General features: G+C 41.2%; 1 protein-coding gene across 1 annotated transcript in view; it reads left to right on the top strand.

The window, feature by feature from the left end:
• The window catches only part of ADRA1B (adrenoceptor alpha 1B), a 48,109-nt gene that overhangs the window by 8,714 nt on the left and 20,084 nt on the right, over positions 1–19,311 (top strand). The gene's annotated exons all lie outside the window — the stretch shown is intronic.

Below are 19,311 nucleotides of genomic sequence, written 5' to 3'. Positions count from 1 at the left end.
GCAATCAGATAATACTAAAGGGTCATCACTGGGGGTACCCAAAGTGTGGAGCTCTGAGCTTCAATTTATGAAACCCCAAAAAAGGAGTTGGGGGAAACCAGAGTTTATTCAGAGAGGAGGAAAGGAAGGGCAAGTGACTGCCTATCATTTGGCAACTGAGAGGCATCATGTCCCGGTGAGAACATAAATATAAAAATGATTAGGTCTTTCCTCTAGCAAGATAACTCAAAATTTACCTTTTATTATGGATACTTAGACATTTTGCAACCTTATGATTGGTAATTTCACATACTTTTTTAAGGATTTTTATAAAATTTGAGGGCACCTAGGTGGCTCCCTGGTTAAGTGTCTGACTCTTGATTTTGGCTCAGGTCATGATCTTGGGGTCATGAGATCAAGCACTACATCAAGCTCCACGCTCAACATGGAATCTGCTTATCCCTCTCCCTATGCTCCTCCCACTGCTCTCTCCCTCTCTCTCTTGCTCGTTCTCACTCTCTCTCAAATAAATAAAATTTTTATTAAAAGATTTTTATCAAATTTGGGAAAATACAGAACTTGGAAGACTTTTGCACAATTTAGTTTAGTTTCTGTCTAGATATATTTCAGACCATGATTCACCTCTGCTACCCACATACATGTGGTTGTAGCACCATAGGACTTATCATATCATGACTCAGCCTCCTACCCCTCTTGATGCTACGACCTCTTGATGCTACGAGTCCAGGTGAGTCAGCATCATGAACAAGAGAGTATTTCGAGAAGCTATCTTTCCACCTTACAAGTTAGTGACTAGTGATGACCAAGCTATATAGAATGAAAAGTCTGCAAATTATAAATATATATATATATATGTATATAGTAGAACTCAAATGAAATACATCTCAACTCTTAATAGCTCCCAAAAAATGCTTGTGGCCCCTATCCTAACGCCGATGTGAGGGGAAATATGACAGAAGTCAAAGTGGAAACAGACAGTGGCCCTAATCAATTGCACCTAATAGATCTTACTTTCGAAAACTTTACAAAATCATACAACTATGAGGAAAATTCCTGAGGGTCCCTCCCAAGACCTTGGAGTTCTCATAAAGAGAGGAACCCTGGGGTGCCTGAGTGGCTTAGTTGGATAAGCGACCAACTCTTGATTTTGACTCAGGTCATCATCTCAGTGTCGGGGGATAGAGCCCCACATGGGGCTCTGTGCTCAGCAGAGAGTCTGCCTCTCTCTCTTTCTCTTTTTTTTCTCTCCTTTTCTCTCTGCCCCCCCAAATAAATAAATAAATCTTTAAAAGAGAGAGAGAAAAGAACACCAAGGCTAGGCAGATGCCCTTCATTCACACCCCAGCACTGCAGGGATGCTCTCCCTAGCAACCTGGTAACTAACTGATCACTTACCTCTCTCCTCTACAAACTGTGACTGTCTTGTCGTGTAAGCAGTGACTTCATCTTTCCTCTCTGCCTAACATGAGTGTTCACAAAAGCTAAGCAAATGAGTAAATGAGCAGCAGTGTGGGTTTAGCAGAAGAATTAGGAGTGTACTATAACTCAGAATTAGTTGTAGTTTCCCAAATACACCTTGCATCTTCTTTCCCAGTGCATTTGCTCAGATTGTTTCCTCTTTACTAGAAATGCTCTACCTGTACTCTCTGAATATCCCAATCCTGCCTATGTGTAAAACCCCGGTTCTGTGGACACCTCTCTCATGGAAGTTTCCTTGGTTCCCATGCCTTTCCTGGCAGTGACCCCCCCCCTCCGGGTTTCTGATGCTGGCTACATCTGTCTATGGGGACCAGGACGATGTGCACATTGTTGGCAGTGCTATCAGGCTCAGACCTCTGGAGGACAGGGTCCAGGTTTGACTCATCTCATCCTCCATGCCTAAAGACATGTACCTAGTAGATTCTTGGTAAAAATATCAATTGCAGCTATGACTCATATAGTGCATTCCAGACTTTATCTACCACTTTCCCATCAGATAGGTATTAGGGTCTTACCCGTTTTATAAATAAAGAAATGGGCTTAGAGGCATTAAATGACTTATCTCATTCCCAGAAATGATCACAAGCACATTGAAAGGAGACTATCATGAATGCTTCTAGTAAAACCAATGCCAATATGGGCCTGGTCATAGGGCCAATGAAGAAAGATGGGATATGTAAAGACCTGAGGGGACACAGGCATGAGCTTGCAAATTGAACAGCATCTTCATTCTTTATTAGAAGGTTATTATTCCACCCACCTTAGAGGGAGACTTTGTCCGGTACCAATTGACCCCATTTCCACTCACCTTACTGGCCCCTGTCAAGTGCCTCTCACCTCTTGGAAGGATATGGCCAAACATGGTCCCCAAAGAAGAAGGGGAGGAGACAATTCTGGTGACTTTATGGCAGGGCCAGATTAAGACCTTTAGTGAGGCCCAAGGTAATGAGAAGTGAATGCTGCTCCCACCTCCAACTATAATTTTAAATTAAAATACATACATGCACACACATGCATGCCCAAAATAAATGTTAGGTCCACAACATTCTGATTAATTCATGAAAACTATTTGATTTCTTTAATATCAAACTACTTCCCAAAAATGTGGACATGTCACAGGTTTGCTAATGCACTAAAGATCACTGGGTCTGATTGTTGGGTAATACAGTATTGCTTTATAATGAAGTGACCAGATGTCCCAGCCTCCATTATTATGTTACCAACACATGATCATGATCATGACGATGATAACCCCCTCTTATTCTCAGAGTGAATTTATCACTCAAAATTTGAGTGCTAAACATACCTCCCTACCTGAAACCCTAGAGTAAGAGCATTTACAGAGAAGCATATAACAGTGCCTCAGGTCACTGAGCACCTGAAGTGGGGAGAAAAGAGAATCTGGTACCCACAGCCTCAACCATCTGAAGAATGACGAATCATGAGAATGAAGTGAAGAGCAATTTCAAGGGGAAAGATGCAACTTCATTTGTCTATTTTTTGTGGGAAAGAGGAGTTACTAAAAATGTTGATTTGAAATTTTTAGATATTCATTTAGCTGACTTACCCTGGTTACACAAGTGATGTAGGTGGGGTCTGAAACCATGGCTGGCTGGCCTTAGATACTTAGTAAATGAAGGAATGGATCCATCTCACCCAAGAGAAGTGGTGTGATCTAAAGGACACATGTCTCCAGAATGCAGAATAAAGACAAGGGGTAGGGCGAAATGATACGATCTGGGGAGCAGAAGGGAGAATAAGCTGTGTCTAAAGGACTCCAAAGGCTGGAATATGTGTGGGCCATCTTCACTCCATCCATCACCCCCATGGATGGCATGACGGAGCATGGCATGACAGCATGAGTCAGCCCAGGATATAGTCCTCACTGGCAGGCCTGTGTTCCTAGGACTCTGTCAAGATTACATCTAACCACACCCACCACCAGCAGCACATCTGAGCCCCGTTTGAACACTCAAGCATCCCTCTGGTGTGAGCACACAAACTGTGTGCATCAAAGAGCAGTTCAGGCCAAAAAGTTCAGAACAGAATGTTCTAGCACACACAAGGGACCATTCCTCACAGAGCCCCATTTAACTTTTTCCAGGGGTATCTGCTCACAGCATCTTGCTCCCCTAAAGCTGGGATGCATTTGGGGCTCTGGCTTCACGATTTTTGAAGTTCTTCTTTAAGATAGAGTTTCTTGCCAGGCTGACGTGCACTGCTCAGAGGCTGAGCTCAGCACCCTGGCTGTGCCCCAGAAGAAGGTTAAAATGGGACCAAGGGCAAGCCGGGCTTACTGTCATTCGCCGGCACGGGCCCCAGGGCTCACACCACCAGCACAGCCGGGCAGAGGTCCAGGGAGGCAGCTGGTGGGGGGAAGGAAGGTCCACCAACTGGAACAACAACAACCAAATTACATCTCCAATTTATATATTCAGGCCATAAATCGCCCCCTGGCATCAAAAGAATGTGGTAGGGCCCCTCTCCCTGCTTGCAGGTATACCCTCACAGCATCCCTTTGTGACTTCTTGTCTCCAACCCTTCAGAAGGTATCTTAACACAAGGGCTCCTGGGCCTTCTTGCTCCCTGGGCCCCTTCAGCAATCTGGTGAAGCCCCTTCTCACCAACAATACATAAAATAAGAGACAAGATTGCAAAGAAAACCAATTATGTTGAAATAGTTATTCTGATGTTGAAAAAAAACCAAATTTATGATTGAGTAAAGAATGTTCTTCTTTATTAACATATTAAATAAACAAGATCTAGCAGCAAGTCAAATAAATAACTACTATAATTTTGAAGTAGTGACAAGTGCAAATATTTCAAGATATCTGCAACAAATGTAATGTGATATCATAAATCTGATTTCTATTGGTGACAAATCCTGCTAGTAATTCTGCTATGGTTTGCTGCCCACATTCCTACTGAAGGAAATGCTAACTTTCAGCCAAAAGGTTAGTTTAAAAAAATTTTTAAGTGATTTTCCCATCCAAGTTCACAGACCCCACCCCGCAGCCCCAGAATAAGAGCCCTGCCACACAACATTGTAAAGATGTACTTCAGGATGTGAAGTTCTCTAATACATTTTTCTTTCAGATGGTGCAGTCTTAGGACACAGGGAACTTGGACTATGTCATCATGCTTTGTAACTATTTTTCATAATAGTTGTAGCAACTTTTTATCATCTAACTTTTTTATTTAAAAATAATGCATAAATTTTTAAATCGGAAAGAAGAAAAAAAAAAGCAATGAATAAAATTCTTCTGCCCTCAGGAGACCCAGGTCTGCCTATATTGTGCACCCTAAGTCTTTTTCCCAGAAGCAACACTATTATCCCAGATTGTGTATGCTTCCAGAAATATTCTATTTATTTGTAAGCATACATATACATAACTGTATGTCCATATACTTGAATGTATATGTGTATGGAATCTGTTTCTACCCTGTTTACCTTTACTAATGGTATCATTTTGCAAAAGCTATCAGATAATGAAGGTTATGTTTTACACTCAACAAGGTGTCTTGGACACAATTCTATGTCAATGTATAGTTACTGCTTTCTTTTTCATGACTATATAGAAATTCATTTTATGGAGCATCCTATTGTACTTACCAGTTTCCCCATTGATTGACATTTAGGTTGTTTTTGCCCTTTTACTGCTACAAACACTATTGCAATGAATATTTTTGCATACATGTCTGTGTGCACATATGCAGCATAAATTTCTAGGAATGAATCACTGGTGCAAGGAATGTTCAGTATTTTAGGTTTAGCCTGATTATGTTCGATTTTATGTAAATAAGAAATTTAAAATATAGTAAAATAAGGGTATCATTAAAATAAATAAGTTAGGGGCCACTGGGTGGCTCAGTCGGTTAAGTGTTTACTCTCTTCATTTCAGCTGAGGTCATGATCTCTGGGTGGTGAGATCAAGCCCCTCGGCTCCACCCTCAGTGAGAAGTCGGCTTCTCTCCTTCTCTCTCTCCTTCTGTCCCTCACCCCACTCACGCTCTCTTTCTCTCTCTTTCTAAAATAAACAAATAAATTTTTTAAAAAAATAGCCGTAATAGGTTAGATCTATGTCTACCAATCTGTTATTTAGGAGGGTGGCTCAGGATACTTAGTTTAAAAAAGTAACTCATAGAGTAACATGTAATACCATTTTTCAAAGCCATTAATTCAATCACCGGCAGGGTTAGAATGAAGGGAAAAAGAGTTGATTATTAACTTTTTTTATATACTTCTGTATGATTTCACATGTTACCATGAGCACATATTCTGCTTGTGATTAAGAAATGTGATAGAATATAAATTGAGTTTCGATAGAGTTATGATGGGGCTCTTCATTTTTTATGATTTTAAAAAAATAATACCAATGGCCAAAAAGAAAAAATTGCACTTTGTGATTTTTAATATAATTTCACTTTGCTTACATTTTATATATTTTTCTTGATAAACATATACATATATGTGTGTATATATGTATATATGCTGTTATGTGATCACCAGCTCTAGAACACTTAAAAATTACTTTGTCCCCTCTCTGTTGGATACAGCCCTGCCCACTGCCCCAGTTGTCAAGTTGTTTGTTGATTTTTGGTTTTGTATATGTTTTCCAAAATGGGAAGAATATTGTCACTTTTGGTAGCAAAAAATAATTTGCTACAGTGAGAAATAAAAAAGAAAGGAAAAGTCACCTATAATCCTCTATATAATCATGTTTTAATATTTTTTCCTATGGAACTTTCCAGAATTTTCTATATGAGTGTGTGTGTGTGTAAACAAATTCCATCACCTAGTGCTTTTATCACTAAGCATCAAGCATCTGACTTCTTTCCATTTTAATAAATCTGAATCTTTTCATTTTCTTATTTATTTTTCACATTTTTAATGCTGCATCGCTTTCCATAATGGAAGGTGCCCTAATGTATTTAACCAATCCACTTATGACAACCCATTTAGGTAAGGAGGTGAGATACACGAGGTATCACATTCACGAAGTGTAGAATGAGAAGTATGTCCCTCTCACTTCACTGGCCCCCAGCCATCTGCTTCCTCTCCCTGGAGGCAGTTGTTGTCAATTTTCTGCATAGACACTCAGGGATATTCTATGCATATAAAAATATAATTATATGTTCTTTTTAATGGAAATCACATACTAAAAAACACTTTTTGGCACTTCAGTTTTTTTTTCACTACATGATTACCTTGGAGATCTTCCCACTTCAGTATAAATACAGCAACGTCCTTTTTTAATAGCTACATAGTATTCCATGGTGCTTTTTTTTTCTAGTAGGCCTCTATGGAAGGATATTTAAGTTGTTTCAAAATTTTTGTTATCACAAGCAACACTATAGTAAGTATTCTTGTACTCAATTCATTATTTTCTACATCATCTATAAGACAAAAATCCTGGAAGTGGACTATTCTGAGTAAATTTTTACATTTTTATAAATATTGCCAAATCATCCTCCATAGGGATTGTACCAATTTGCATTTCCATAACTGATATTTGAGAGTGTCCACACATTCGCCAAGCATTCTGATCTTTGCCACCTTGACAGGGGAAATGAGTCTAAGCATCTTTTTGTATGTTTAGAATAATCCATCCTCTCTTGATGTACCTTTATTTTGAGTTTTCAGCTGTGACAAATATTCTTCTATACCCATTTTTCCTTTAGGATCTTTTTGTACCTGCCTTTTAGGTTTTCCTTGGGATAAAGTCCACTTTGAATGGCTAGATCAAAAGGTAGATTGAGGTGAAAGGCATCAGACATACATCATCACCATACACCTTCCTGTAGGAAGGGATAGCAATTTCCACTCCCACTAAGTGTGTTTCAGCATAGCTGAGGAAACTACTTTTTATACTGATATTGCCACTGGAGAAATTTCAGGCATCTGCATGACAAGTCAGCTTCTCCTCAGAGGGGATAAGATGGCTTGAAAGGTTCAAATCCTTCCAACTAATTTGGTGTCAGCTTCCCAAATTCAGGGCTAGCAAGCTGCCCTCTTGGAATGCAACACCCCATCCATCAGGGGAGCCAGAGCAGGCAGCGGCTTTGGAATGTGTGTTATTTTACCCAGGATGTAAGAACAAAAAGCAGTCACCCACGGTGTGTAAACGGATTTGATCTTTTGCAAGGCTGCCAGGCCCACCATTGTCCGCATCAGTGGTTCAAGGCTCCAGGGCTCCTGATGTAAATCTATAACAATATAAAACAAAATGCTGCCCCCCCCCCACCCTCCAGGAAAACACTTGAGTTTGAGGCATTTGGAGGATGAGTTAACAAGAAAGGATTCCTCTGGGCATCCAAACTTGCCCCACCCCACCATGGGGGCCTGTTGCAGATCCAGGGAATGCAGTGGACGGTCTATATTTAGATGAGAGCATAGTAAATGCACCACATTTTACTTGCAAAATTCAAATTGGCTCTGGAAGATGCCAGCCTCATGAACTAAAAATTGAATTGAGCACTGCTCAAGAAGCAAGGAGATGGCCTGTTGAGCACATTCTGCTGTGAAAGGAGGCTTTTCTAGAGGCAGTCAATGGGTCCTGGTCAGCCAGGGGTGAAATTTAATACTGACCTTGAACTGCTGATCTGGAAGGAGAAGCAGGGTTATTTTCAGACTGTACTAAATCTAGAGGTGTTGGAACCAGCATCTAGGACAGGGCAGGGACAAGACGAACTTTGACCCACTGCCACAGGACCAGAGATGAAGAAGAAGCTAAGCCAGGTGCCTGCGACCAGCCAGTGATTCTCAGAACCTGACCAGGAAAACCTCTCCTGCCACCTGTCTTCTGCCACTGCCATCTCAGCCAGTGGAAGGAGCTGGCACCTTCCCTTCTCTGGGACAGCCTCACAGCCCTTGGTGACTCCTGTTTGAGTGGCCACTTACAGTACTAGAAAGAACAGGGACATCGGAATCAGACAAATCCAGGTCTGGAGTGCTGGTTCTGCAGCTCGTCTAAGTCTCAATTAATTTATCTGTAAAATGTGACCCAAATCATCTGCTCATAGGATTGTAAGTGAGGAATAAATAAGGAAGGATGAAAATGACTCAGCTGGGCACCAAACACTAGTAAATATTTCATAAATATCAGCTACTAATATATGTGAAGGCTCTAACACACTATCCACTTTGGAGGAGATATTAAGTTCCTGTCGATATTGTCATGATTATGACTTCTGCAAAGGAGCTATGCCTTTTGGGGAAACAAAAATATGATTGATTCCTTCACACAAGAAGGCTGGGGGATCCCTCTGTTAAGAAAAAGGAAAAGAATAAAAAAAAAAAGAAAACTAGGTAAACAGCGTGCCAAGTGTGATGATCACATGCTCAGAAAACATCAGAAGATATTTACATTTCTACTTGTGTTTCACTCTTTTTAAAATTATTTTGATATTTAATTATGAGATATCTCAGTCATTCCAAAAAAGTACAAAAAATAATTTGAGAGAGACACCCATGACTCCTCCACCCAGATTTAACAAATGTTAACATGTTGCTGAATTAGCTGTTTTTTCTTTTAAGAAATAAAATGTTACAAATACATCTAAAAGCCCCTACTGGGCTTCCAGTTCACCTCTCTCCTTCTCGGAAGCAACCACCAGGATATATGTATGCGATTAAATAGACTCTCCTCCCTACAATTTCTTAAATGTATACTCTTAGAAGCAAGAAGAATAACCAAGACTGAGGCTGTGGATTTCAGTCCCGAGTTCAGATTCTGTTCCTGCTCCTTTACTAGCTGTGTGGCCGTTGGCAAATTGCTTGACCTCTCTGTTCCTCCTTTCCACTCTAAACTGAGACAAATAACACATCCTCCATTGGGTCCTTGTGAGGATGAAATAAGATTACTCATGTAAAGCAACTGTTCTTTACCAAGGATGACCGCCCCTAACCCCTAATAGGACATTTGGCAAGGTCAAGAGGCATTTTTGCTTGTCACAACTAGAGTGTGCTACTGGCATCTAGTGGGAGAGGCCAGGGATACAGCTAAACATCGGACACTGCAAAGGACAGAAAACTATCTGGCCCAGGATGTCAATAGTGCCAAAGTAGACAAATCTTAATGTAAAGCATGCTGTCATATTTTATAAAGGCTCAAAAAACATTTGTCTAATAAACATAGCAAATCATTTTTTTATTTCACTATCATTCTCACATCTACTTTTATTTCATTTCACTGGTATCTAGTAAGATGTCCCTTCTTGATAAAAAGAATGATAGAAGGCAAGCACTGTTGTTTCTCCATATCTGAGAGTATCTTCTCCTGTTAAGCCAGTGATAATGTAAATTTTCAGGCTAATAGATCAATTACAAATTGTTACTTAGAGCCTAGACCCTCCCTGCTCTCTGTGAAGAACAAATTGTATCAGCACATTCTGCTACAAAATTGGTTCATTTAAACCACAAATACCCCTTCCACCTTAGCAGGCCCAAAGACTGGTATGGCAAAAAATAAGTAAGGCTGTCATAACTAAGTGAACATTTTTGGCCCCTGTTTGCAAGAACGGGCTCCCAGTGGCTCAAAAAAGCACAGAAGCAGAGTAAAAACATGGGGAAGAGCTCTGCTTCTCTCCTTCATCCCAGGCTCTGAAGGACTCAGAATATTATGCCCATGGCCATCTCCAGGGTTGGAGCGACCATCTATGTTGGTTAGAGACCATGCCCTATGAGTGACCTTATCCAATGAGTTTCCAAGTGTGCTGCAGGGTCAAGCAGCACCAGCACTGCCCAGGAACTTGAAAGAGATGACACTCTTGACTCCTGCCCCAGACCTACTGAATCAGAGACTGAGGTTGCACCCCGGGGTTGGTGAGGTGTCTCCTGAGCCCTGCAGGTGAGTCAGGTGTGCACTCAAGTTTAAGAACCACCAGCCTAATAAGACATGATCCTCCTCTTTCCTGCGGGTACATTTCCTGTTGCCCATGGCCCTCCCACTGTAGCCACACTGCTCATCAGTTTAGAAGTGGAGGAGGTGCTACTTGCTGGCACTTTCTTTGGACTGGATGCTTGATATACAGCCTGTAACTTTCACAACAGGAATATGAGGAAGACACCTGTATCTCTTTTTCCAGATGAGAAAATCACAGCTGAGAGACTTAAACAGCTTGCCCAGGTTCATATCTACAGAAAAGAGCTGGAACTGGCCTCTGAGTGTGTGTCAGCCTGAGGCCAATCCCATGCTCTTAATGATGCCAGCATACTGCCGGTTGATGACAAAGAGAGACAACACAAACACATCAGCTCCACCAGGGCAAACCTGGAGCCCAGTCAGGTTTGTTTTTAGTGCCCCTCAATCACTTGTCCTGGGTTTTACCTCCCATAGGTAATTCCCTCCCCTCCCAGTCCCAAGTACTTAATTCAACCCCCAGTGTCCTGATACTGACCCCTAGAGGCCAAGTATCTTCCACCCTCTCTGAGCTTTTCCCTGATGTCCTAGGACTTCAAATCCCCATTTTCCTTCTTGCTAGCTGTGCACCTTTGACACTGACTCAGCCTCTTTGTGCTCTGTTTCTCATCTATAGATCAGTTATAATAATGCACGCATATCAAGGTTTTAAGAGGATTAAATGGGGGATAATAAATGCGGAAGTATCTAGCCCAGTGCCTGATACATAGTAGAAACTAACTCTTGGTTTTTCCCCATCCTGCTCTACACACCAACAACTATCAAAACTACTCACTCCCAGGATTTATTTTCTTGAGTCTCATTTATTGGCCAATTAGCTAATATTATGAGCTAATCTTCAGTAAGATGTTAATTCATAATAATGGTGTTTATTTCCACAACACCATTGGCATTTCAACCAGGGGCCCTTAGTCCTCAAAATTATGCCATTTGGGAGTGATTTAAGGTAAAAATATTAGGGAATATGGGAGGCCAATGGGATAGCCTTTCTCTATCCTTCATATCATTCCAATACAACTCCAGTGTACAAGGAATCCCAGAGAAATAGGAAATTAGATTAAAAAGGGAAATATGCCTTCAAGGTTGCACCTGGCTTTGAAGAAAAAAACAAATCAACCACAGGCATCTGCATATCAGGAGGGGGAGGGGAACCATGCAAAAAAAGTAGTGAAATCAAAGACTAATGGGTCATTTGCCAACATTTAATACAATTGCTTGGGATCTGCGTAGTTGAATGTAATAAAGCTTCATTAAAAAGTAGTTATAACAGCTAATAAGACCTTAATTAAATTAGCTTTAACTGGGCAAGCTGCTTGTGAGGTCCTAATTAGGTTATTTGCTTCTATTGGCCTAGTCTGCAAACAAAAGAAGATTCTGTTAAATTTTCAATGATGCCTAGAAAGCCAGATCTCTGGCCTCGTGCAGGAAAGGCCAAGAGGCTCTAAAATCTGGGGGCAGCCAGTCTCCAACTATCTCAGTTCCTCCAAAAATCATGGTGTGCAGCCACAGCGGAATCCCTTAATAGGTCCCACTGCTTTTAGGAGAATTTTAAAGATGGAAAGGGTGTTTGAACACAGAAATTCCAACAATTTCATTTTGCAGAAGAGGAAACTGGGAAGTGATTTGTTCAAGGTCTCCCGGCAAGGAGCTATGTCTTGTGCCCCTCAGCCTTCTTCCACTGTGGTCTGGAATAGACACAGAACTCAGGCTGCTGGTACAGAGCTTCACTGCAGAAGGGAGAAGGCAACAAAAAGTGCTGGATTCTCAGAGGCTCCTATCATTGAAGCTGTGGTGTGTGTGTGTGTGTGTGTGTGTGTGTGTGTGTGTGTGTGTTTCAATCCCAGGTAAATTGCTGACCTGCTTACAGTATGGGTAGAGCTGTCTGTGCATTGCAGCCACAAAGAATCTCTCTAAAACGCAGACCCAATCACGCCAGGATCCTGCTGACCTAGCCGCGAGGTAACTTCTCAATTCCTTGCACACGGCAGAAAAGTCTCTTCACAACTGGGCTTCAGCCTACCTCCTTTCTCAAGACTGAGCTTTGTGCTCAACAAATCAGAATTCCAGCTCTGCCCCTCACAAGCTGTGCAACCTTGGGCAAATTACTTAGTCTCCCTTAGTTCCCACTCTCTGCCTATAAAAAAATGAGAATGACAACATTTTATTTATCTCATCAGGAGAATAGGAGAACTCAATGACACTAACGCAGATAAACCACACGTGACCCATACTATTAACCCCTCCGACTAACAGGAGCAGTCTCTTCCCTGAACATGTCCAGCTTATCGTTATCTTATGCCTTTTCACATGCTATTCCCTCTGCCTGCAACAGCCTTCTCCTTCTTCTCTTTGTCATAAATTCTTCCAATTCAAATGTCTGGCTCAAATGTCACTTCCCCTTTGCAGACTTCCACAACTCCCCAGGCAGAAGCTACTCCTCTCCTGGGCTTTCTCTGCTCTCACTCCTCCCTACCCCCTATGAGCACCTAATCATGCTGGGATGGAATGGATTTTTGATATCTAGCTCCCCTCAAGAGACTTCAACTCACCAAGCACGGGCCTGGCACACAGTGAGAACGCAGTAAGTGCAATGAAATCTTCTCACAGGAACTGTGAGGAGGAAGACTGGTTCCAGTGGCACTTCTATTCCTGTCCCCAAAGCTGAAATAAAAACAGATTCTGTGTAGAAACACACACACACACACACACACACACACACACACACCAAGATATTAACAGTAGTTGCCTCGGTCATTTTTATGTTCTTCTCATGCTTCTCTACAGTGAATATGTATTCCTCTTGTAATAAGAAACAAAACAATAAAACCAGTTCTTTAAACCAAGTGAGCTTAAGGAGATATACAAAGTGCCAATTTCCCAAATAGTCCCTGAAAAAGTTGAGAGTTACCTGAATGTCAATGTGGTGCAGTTCTAATTTAAGGCATCATAGTCTCCAAATCTATTCTCTGTAATGTCTGTGACAGGAGCTAGTTTGGAGCTGTGAGATACAGACCAAGAGGCATATCACTCTCCCAGTAAATTAAGGCAACTATTTTGGGAACTATACAGACAGGAAAGATTAAGGACTCTGCAGACCAACACAGTAGCCACTAGCCACATGGGGCGAATCAAATTTAAATTTGTTAAAATTAAATAAAATTAAAAATTCAGTTCCCCAGTCAGACTAGTCACATTTCAAAAATTCAGTAGTTGCATGTGCCTGGTGGCTGCCACATGAGACAGCGAAGATTTGGAACATCTTCATCGTTACAGAAAGTTCTACCAACAGCACTAAGTTAGTATGTTTCTCAGCTTATTCCACACATGGTTGATGTCTCAAGTTAATCAACACATCCATTTGTCCCATGAATATATTCTTTCTTGTTTAAATATATATATATATATATATTATATTCATGGCAATGTAAAATGATGCAGCAACGTTGGGAAACAGTTTGGCAGTTCCTCAACAAGTTAAACACAGAGCTGCCTTAAGGATCCAGCAATCCTACTCCTGATATATACCCAAGAGAACCAAAAACATATACTCACCCAAAAACTTGTACACAACTGTTTACAGAAGGTTTGTTCGTAATTGCCCCAAAGTGGAAATAAACCAAATGTCCATCAGATGAAAAATGGATAAACAAATTCCATATATACACACAATGGAATGTTACTTAGTGCAAAAAAGAAAAGCACTGACTCATGCCACCACATGGATGTAGCTTGAAAAGGATACCTGAAGGAAAGAAGCCAAGCAAAAATGTCCTCTGTTGTATGATTCCACTATATGAAATGTCCAGAACAGGCAAATCCACAGAGGGGAAAAAAGTAAATTAGTGGTTGCCAGAGGCGGAGGAGAAGAGGGATGGTAGGATTTGCTAATGGGCACTGGGTTTCTTTTGAGAGTGATGAAAATGTTCTGGATAGATAGTGGTGATGCTTGTACAACTCCTAAACACACTAAAAACCACTAATTGTACACTTTAAGATGGTGAATTTTTTGATATGTGATATGTCTCAATAAAACTGTTATTTGAAAACAGGGCACTTGAGTGGTGCAGTTGGTTAAGCACCTGACTCCTGATTTTGGCTCCTGTCATTATCTCAGAGTCATGAGATCGAGCCCTGTGTGTAAAGCCTACTTAAGAATCTCTCTCCCTTTCTCTCTCTGCCCCTTCCCTGCTCATGCTCTCCCTCTCTCTCTAAAAAAATAAAAAATAGAAAAGAAAAAAGTTATTTAAAATAAAATATTCTTCATATTGGAAAACAAGCCAAATGGCCATGTATAGCAAGTGAGGAAATTAATCCCGACATAGCTGAACAGTGGACTTTGTGCAATAGTTAGAAAGAATGAATTAAATGTGTATACTAATTAATAAATATCTTCCAAACAAATTGCTTGGGGGAAGAGGGAAGAAAATTTCAGTGTTGCATATAGTATGAAATGTTACCAAAAAAAAAAAAAACACAAAAATTCCAAATATTCTATTTTCTATGAGTATATATGTATGAAAATGCATAGAAAAAAAACCTGGAAGATTATGCACAAAAAGATAACAAGCATTTCCTCTGAAGGAAGAGTTCAGAATTATAGGTAGTGGTCAAAAGATATGTTGTTAATTTTTAGAAAGAAAAACATTATGTGTGCAACTAACAGTTTTAAAGCCCTCTCTATTTAAATAAAAGCATAAATTAGATCTCTGTGGGGAAGAAAGAGAAATATAATAAAGAGCAAGTTTCAAAGAAATTCTACCTCAGTATAATCAAATATTTTGTTAATCGAACTCTTCTATTCCCCCAGGGAGAACAAACCGCTTTTAAACATTGCCTTGCTCTGAAAATACCCACACAGGGCCACTTCCTCTGGTTTCCCTGACGAAAGAGCCCCAGACCTAAAGGTCCCTGACTCCCTAGCTCCAAACTGATTAAAAGCTGTTAGTTGGATGACTTCCTCTCTGTGTCACCTGTCATCATCTCTCAAGAACCAGATCTATCTAGGTAATGCCTTGAAATTCTTTCATGCTTCCTGTAGCCTGGGCCCCCACAGAGATGATTGAGGATGCTGCATGTGACCTAGTTAGGGGATTTTTTTTTCCTAGGGGTTGGGGAAAAGAAGAGATTTGCTTTTCATTTGACTTTTTCCCTTTTTTTTTTTTTTTTTCAATCTTTTCTTCACTAGATCATAAGGGGGAGAAAAGATAAAATGAAAAAGAACACAATGAACACTTTCTCGTTTTGCAGCTAAAATTTCGTGATGATTTTCTTCCAATCAGTATATTATTACCTGGGTGGCTGACTTCCTATCCTACCACAATTGGCTCATTTTCATTCTCTCTCTCTCTCTCTCTCTCTCTCTCTCTCTGACTCTTGCTTCACGGATTTTATTTTTCTGGGTTCTCTCTTGCTTGCAAATCAGTAGCTTTTATCATTCAATGATATTCTTCACCCAAGATCTGCCCATTAATTTACATCAGCATCTCACAGTGACCACTCTTACCTCTGTGAACTTCTTAAAGCACACAGGTCCTGTCCCCTCTGAACTTTTGAACATATTTTTGGTGGTTTTTTGTTTGTTTGTTTTTACAAAACACTTCTAAAGATACCAGTTTACTCCAGTCAAGAGCCCTGGCAATATGCTTTCTCACCAGCCAGCCGTCTCCTGGCCCGAGTGTCCTGCTCCTGTGTTTTCATTTCTTATGTATCTGGTCATAGCCAGGGTCCTGAATGCTGCTCATTCTTCTAGATACAAATCCCATCTACCCTGTCTTATAAAGGATGAGCAAAGTAGCACAAGGTCTCTATTAATCAGTCAATAATTGCTCAGCACACAGAGAATCACTAACAGCCAAAGAAACATCAGAATAATGTTGGGAAAGCTGGCCTATCAACATGCCATATTACAATTTCATCAAAGTACCCCTAAAAAACATGGGTTTCTTTTCTCATGATAAATAAATCAGAGGCCTCTGGTGGTTATAAGGCTAACAAAGCCCTGCAATTAGCACCCAGGGAACACAGCCACCATTTATACAATGTGCCAAGTATGGTACTAAGTGCTTCACATACTTTATCTCCTATCACCTTTACAACAACCCTAGGAGTAGGAGGAGAGGCTTATTAGTAGCCTAATGTTACAGATGTGAAAATTGAAGGTCAGAGACTGAGAAGCTTATAATGATCATACAGATTCTATTAAGTACCTACTCTGTGTCAGGCACTTGTAAGCAGTGTAGATACAAAGTGAACAAGACAACAAAGTCCCCACCTTCATGAGGCTCCCAGCTTTGGCGGGGGGTGGAATACATGGACAAATAGTACATATACAAATGAACCATATGATATCAAATCATTGCAAGTACCATGGAGGGAATAAAATGAGGTGGTATGCTAAAGAGGGACAGGAGGGTGAAGATCATGAGAATGCCCAAGAACATGAGAAGGGAGGGAGGGAGGGAGGGCTGGTGAAGGCCATGGATGGGAAGCTGAGTGAGACTGGAAGGAACCAGCCCTGCAGGGATCTGGGGGGAAGCCCTGTAGGCAGCAAGGATAAGAAACAGAGGCCCTGATGTAAAGATGTGTTTGGCATGGTTGAGCGGGAACAATGGCAACCAGAATGCTGGGGTGAAGAGAGAAAGGAAAGAGGTGACAGGTGATGCCTGATAGAAGGATAGCATGGACATTTTGTAAGGTCTTGTAGGTCATGATAAAGAGCATAGGGTTTTCACTACATGCAATAGTAAGTCACTAAAGGGCTTTCAAAAGGGAAGTAATATAACCAGGTTTATGTTTTTTAAAGACTACTGTGGATTATAGAGGGTCAAGAGTGGAAGCAGGGAGGCCACTCAAGAGGGCATAGCAGTGGTCCCAGAGAGAGTCGAAGGCAGCTTGGGATTGTCCTCTGTTTTTTTATGTATACCCAGATCAGGAGTGCTGAGGTGGCACGGTCTGTTAAGTGGCCGACTCTTGATTTTGGCTTAGGTCAAAATTTCAGGGTCCTGGGATCAAGCCCTGCATCAGGCTCCACGCTCAGCAAGGAGTCTGCTTCAGGATTCTCTCTCTCCCTCTCTTTCTTCTCCCTTTTTAATTTTAAAAAATTAAAGAAAAACCTAAACCACCGAGGAACAAGTATCATCTAGGATTTACAGAGAATCTCCCACCTTTCTCAATACACTGACTTGAGACATTTTTAGGCCCTCCCCATCTAGTACTGAATGTGTGCCAATGGCTTGCCACTTACTTTTCTTTAGACTTTTTAGCAAAGTTTACGTACACACAGAAAAACCCACCAGTCATAAGGATAACACCCTATCTGCTTTCACAAAGTGACCACATCTTCTGCAGCCAGAACAAGAAAAGGTTATACCCCCCTGCAGGGGGGGCTCCCCACATGCTCCCTTCCAGTCACTCACTAGCATTCCAAGTGCATTTTGCCAGGATGATATTCTGTGAATCAATTTTCTCAGTCTTGTTTAACCCATGACCCCTTTACCTAAACCAAAAGTCGCATGCCCTCTGCAATTAGAGATTCATATACCACCAGACAAGATTCATGCTTTGTATTTTGTGTTGTGTATTATGAAAAACAACAGGTTTTCACGTTAAAAAATTAGAGTATGATATGGAATATGCTCTTTTAAAACTTGACACAAATTCCCAATGCACATTCTGTCAAGCCCCCTCTTAAGAATCACCTGGTTCGAATTCCAAAAAGATTGCCAATAGCCTTGTCAAAAAAGAACAGTTTGAAGTCCAGTAGCACAGACAGCAGACCTCAGATGCACGAGTTTGTCTTATAGAATGAAGAAGTGATTTCAGGGCTTGGTTCAGGGGACAGAACACTGACAGAGAACCAGCAGTTACTGAGCACTCATTACGTCTCTAGCACCAGGCAAGGGGTTTCCATATGTTATCTTATTTAACCTGCCCAACCCTTTGAAGATGGCATCATTGTCTTTATTGTATAACTAAGGAAATCAAGGCTTGGAAATGTAAAATAACTGGCCCAGGTTCTCAGGGCTAAAAAGTGACAAGAGCTGAGCTTGGAGCCTCCTCTGTCTGTTCCTGTATTCCACACTCATTTCACTCCACCCCAGCAGCCTATCTCTCGCTTTTCTTCCTTGATCTGTACTAAATAAATTGAAAATGCTGGTCTCAACATTAGGTTGCTGCAATAAGCCTCATTTCTTCTAATGGTTTCCTTTTTACATTCCTTTTTAATACATTGACTTTCAAATTAACAGTGAAGCTATTCGTAAATGAAATGGGAACCCTGGCTATTACTTTGCTTCTTTCCAGAAAGCAAGGGCTCTTTAAGCCTGATCAACTTTAATGCTTGCTGTAAATCCAGGAAAGAAATGAATGAGCACAATTCAAATCGCCCAACCCAGAGCCTGGCCACGACATGGGAGCCACATTGCGTCACCATATCATCCATTATTGAAAAGGGAGCCGACAATTAACAAAGCAATCTCGATTAACCATGTTAACATCTCGGGAGAGCGATTCACGTTCTCTGCCTTTCTGGAAGCTCTTCCAAGCTCAAGCTGTCCCTGGGTTCTTAGGCTTTGCGTCACGAAGGGAATTGATTTGATCAATTTACATTGCTGCTACCTAATTAGTAAGCATGGCCACACTTGCCCATCGGTTTCACAGAGATTAAACTTGCGATCCTGACTGCAGACTAATTTTCGCAGCTGAGAGTCACTGTACCTTTCATCCTCGATCCATACCAAGTTCCCCAGAGTTGATCATAACAGGACTGTAGCCCAGAGCCAGAAACAGGTTTTCCAAGCCCAGACAGCTGGGCCTACGGGGTCCTGCATGACAAGGCAGATTGTTTGGTGAGAGCTGCGCTGGTTAGGAGCGCCCGCTTTCCCGCACGCCACGCCAGGTGTCACCCTTCCAA

Source organism: Canis lupus, chromosome 4, assembly GCF_003254725.2.
Source record: "Canis lupus dingo isolate Sandy chromosome 4, ASM325472v2, whole genome shotgun sequence".
Taxonomy (NCBI): Eukaryota; Metazoa; Chordata; class Mammalia; order Carnivora; family Canidae; genus Canis; species Canis lupus.
The sequence above is the reverse complement of the archived record's forward strand: the minus strand, read 5'-3'. Positions and strand labels throughout refer to the sequence as shown.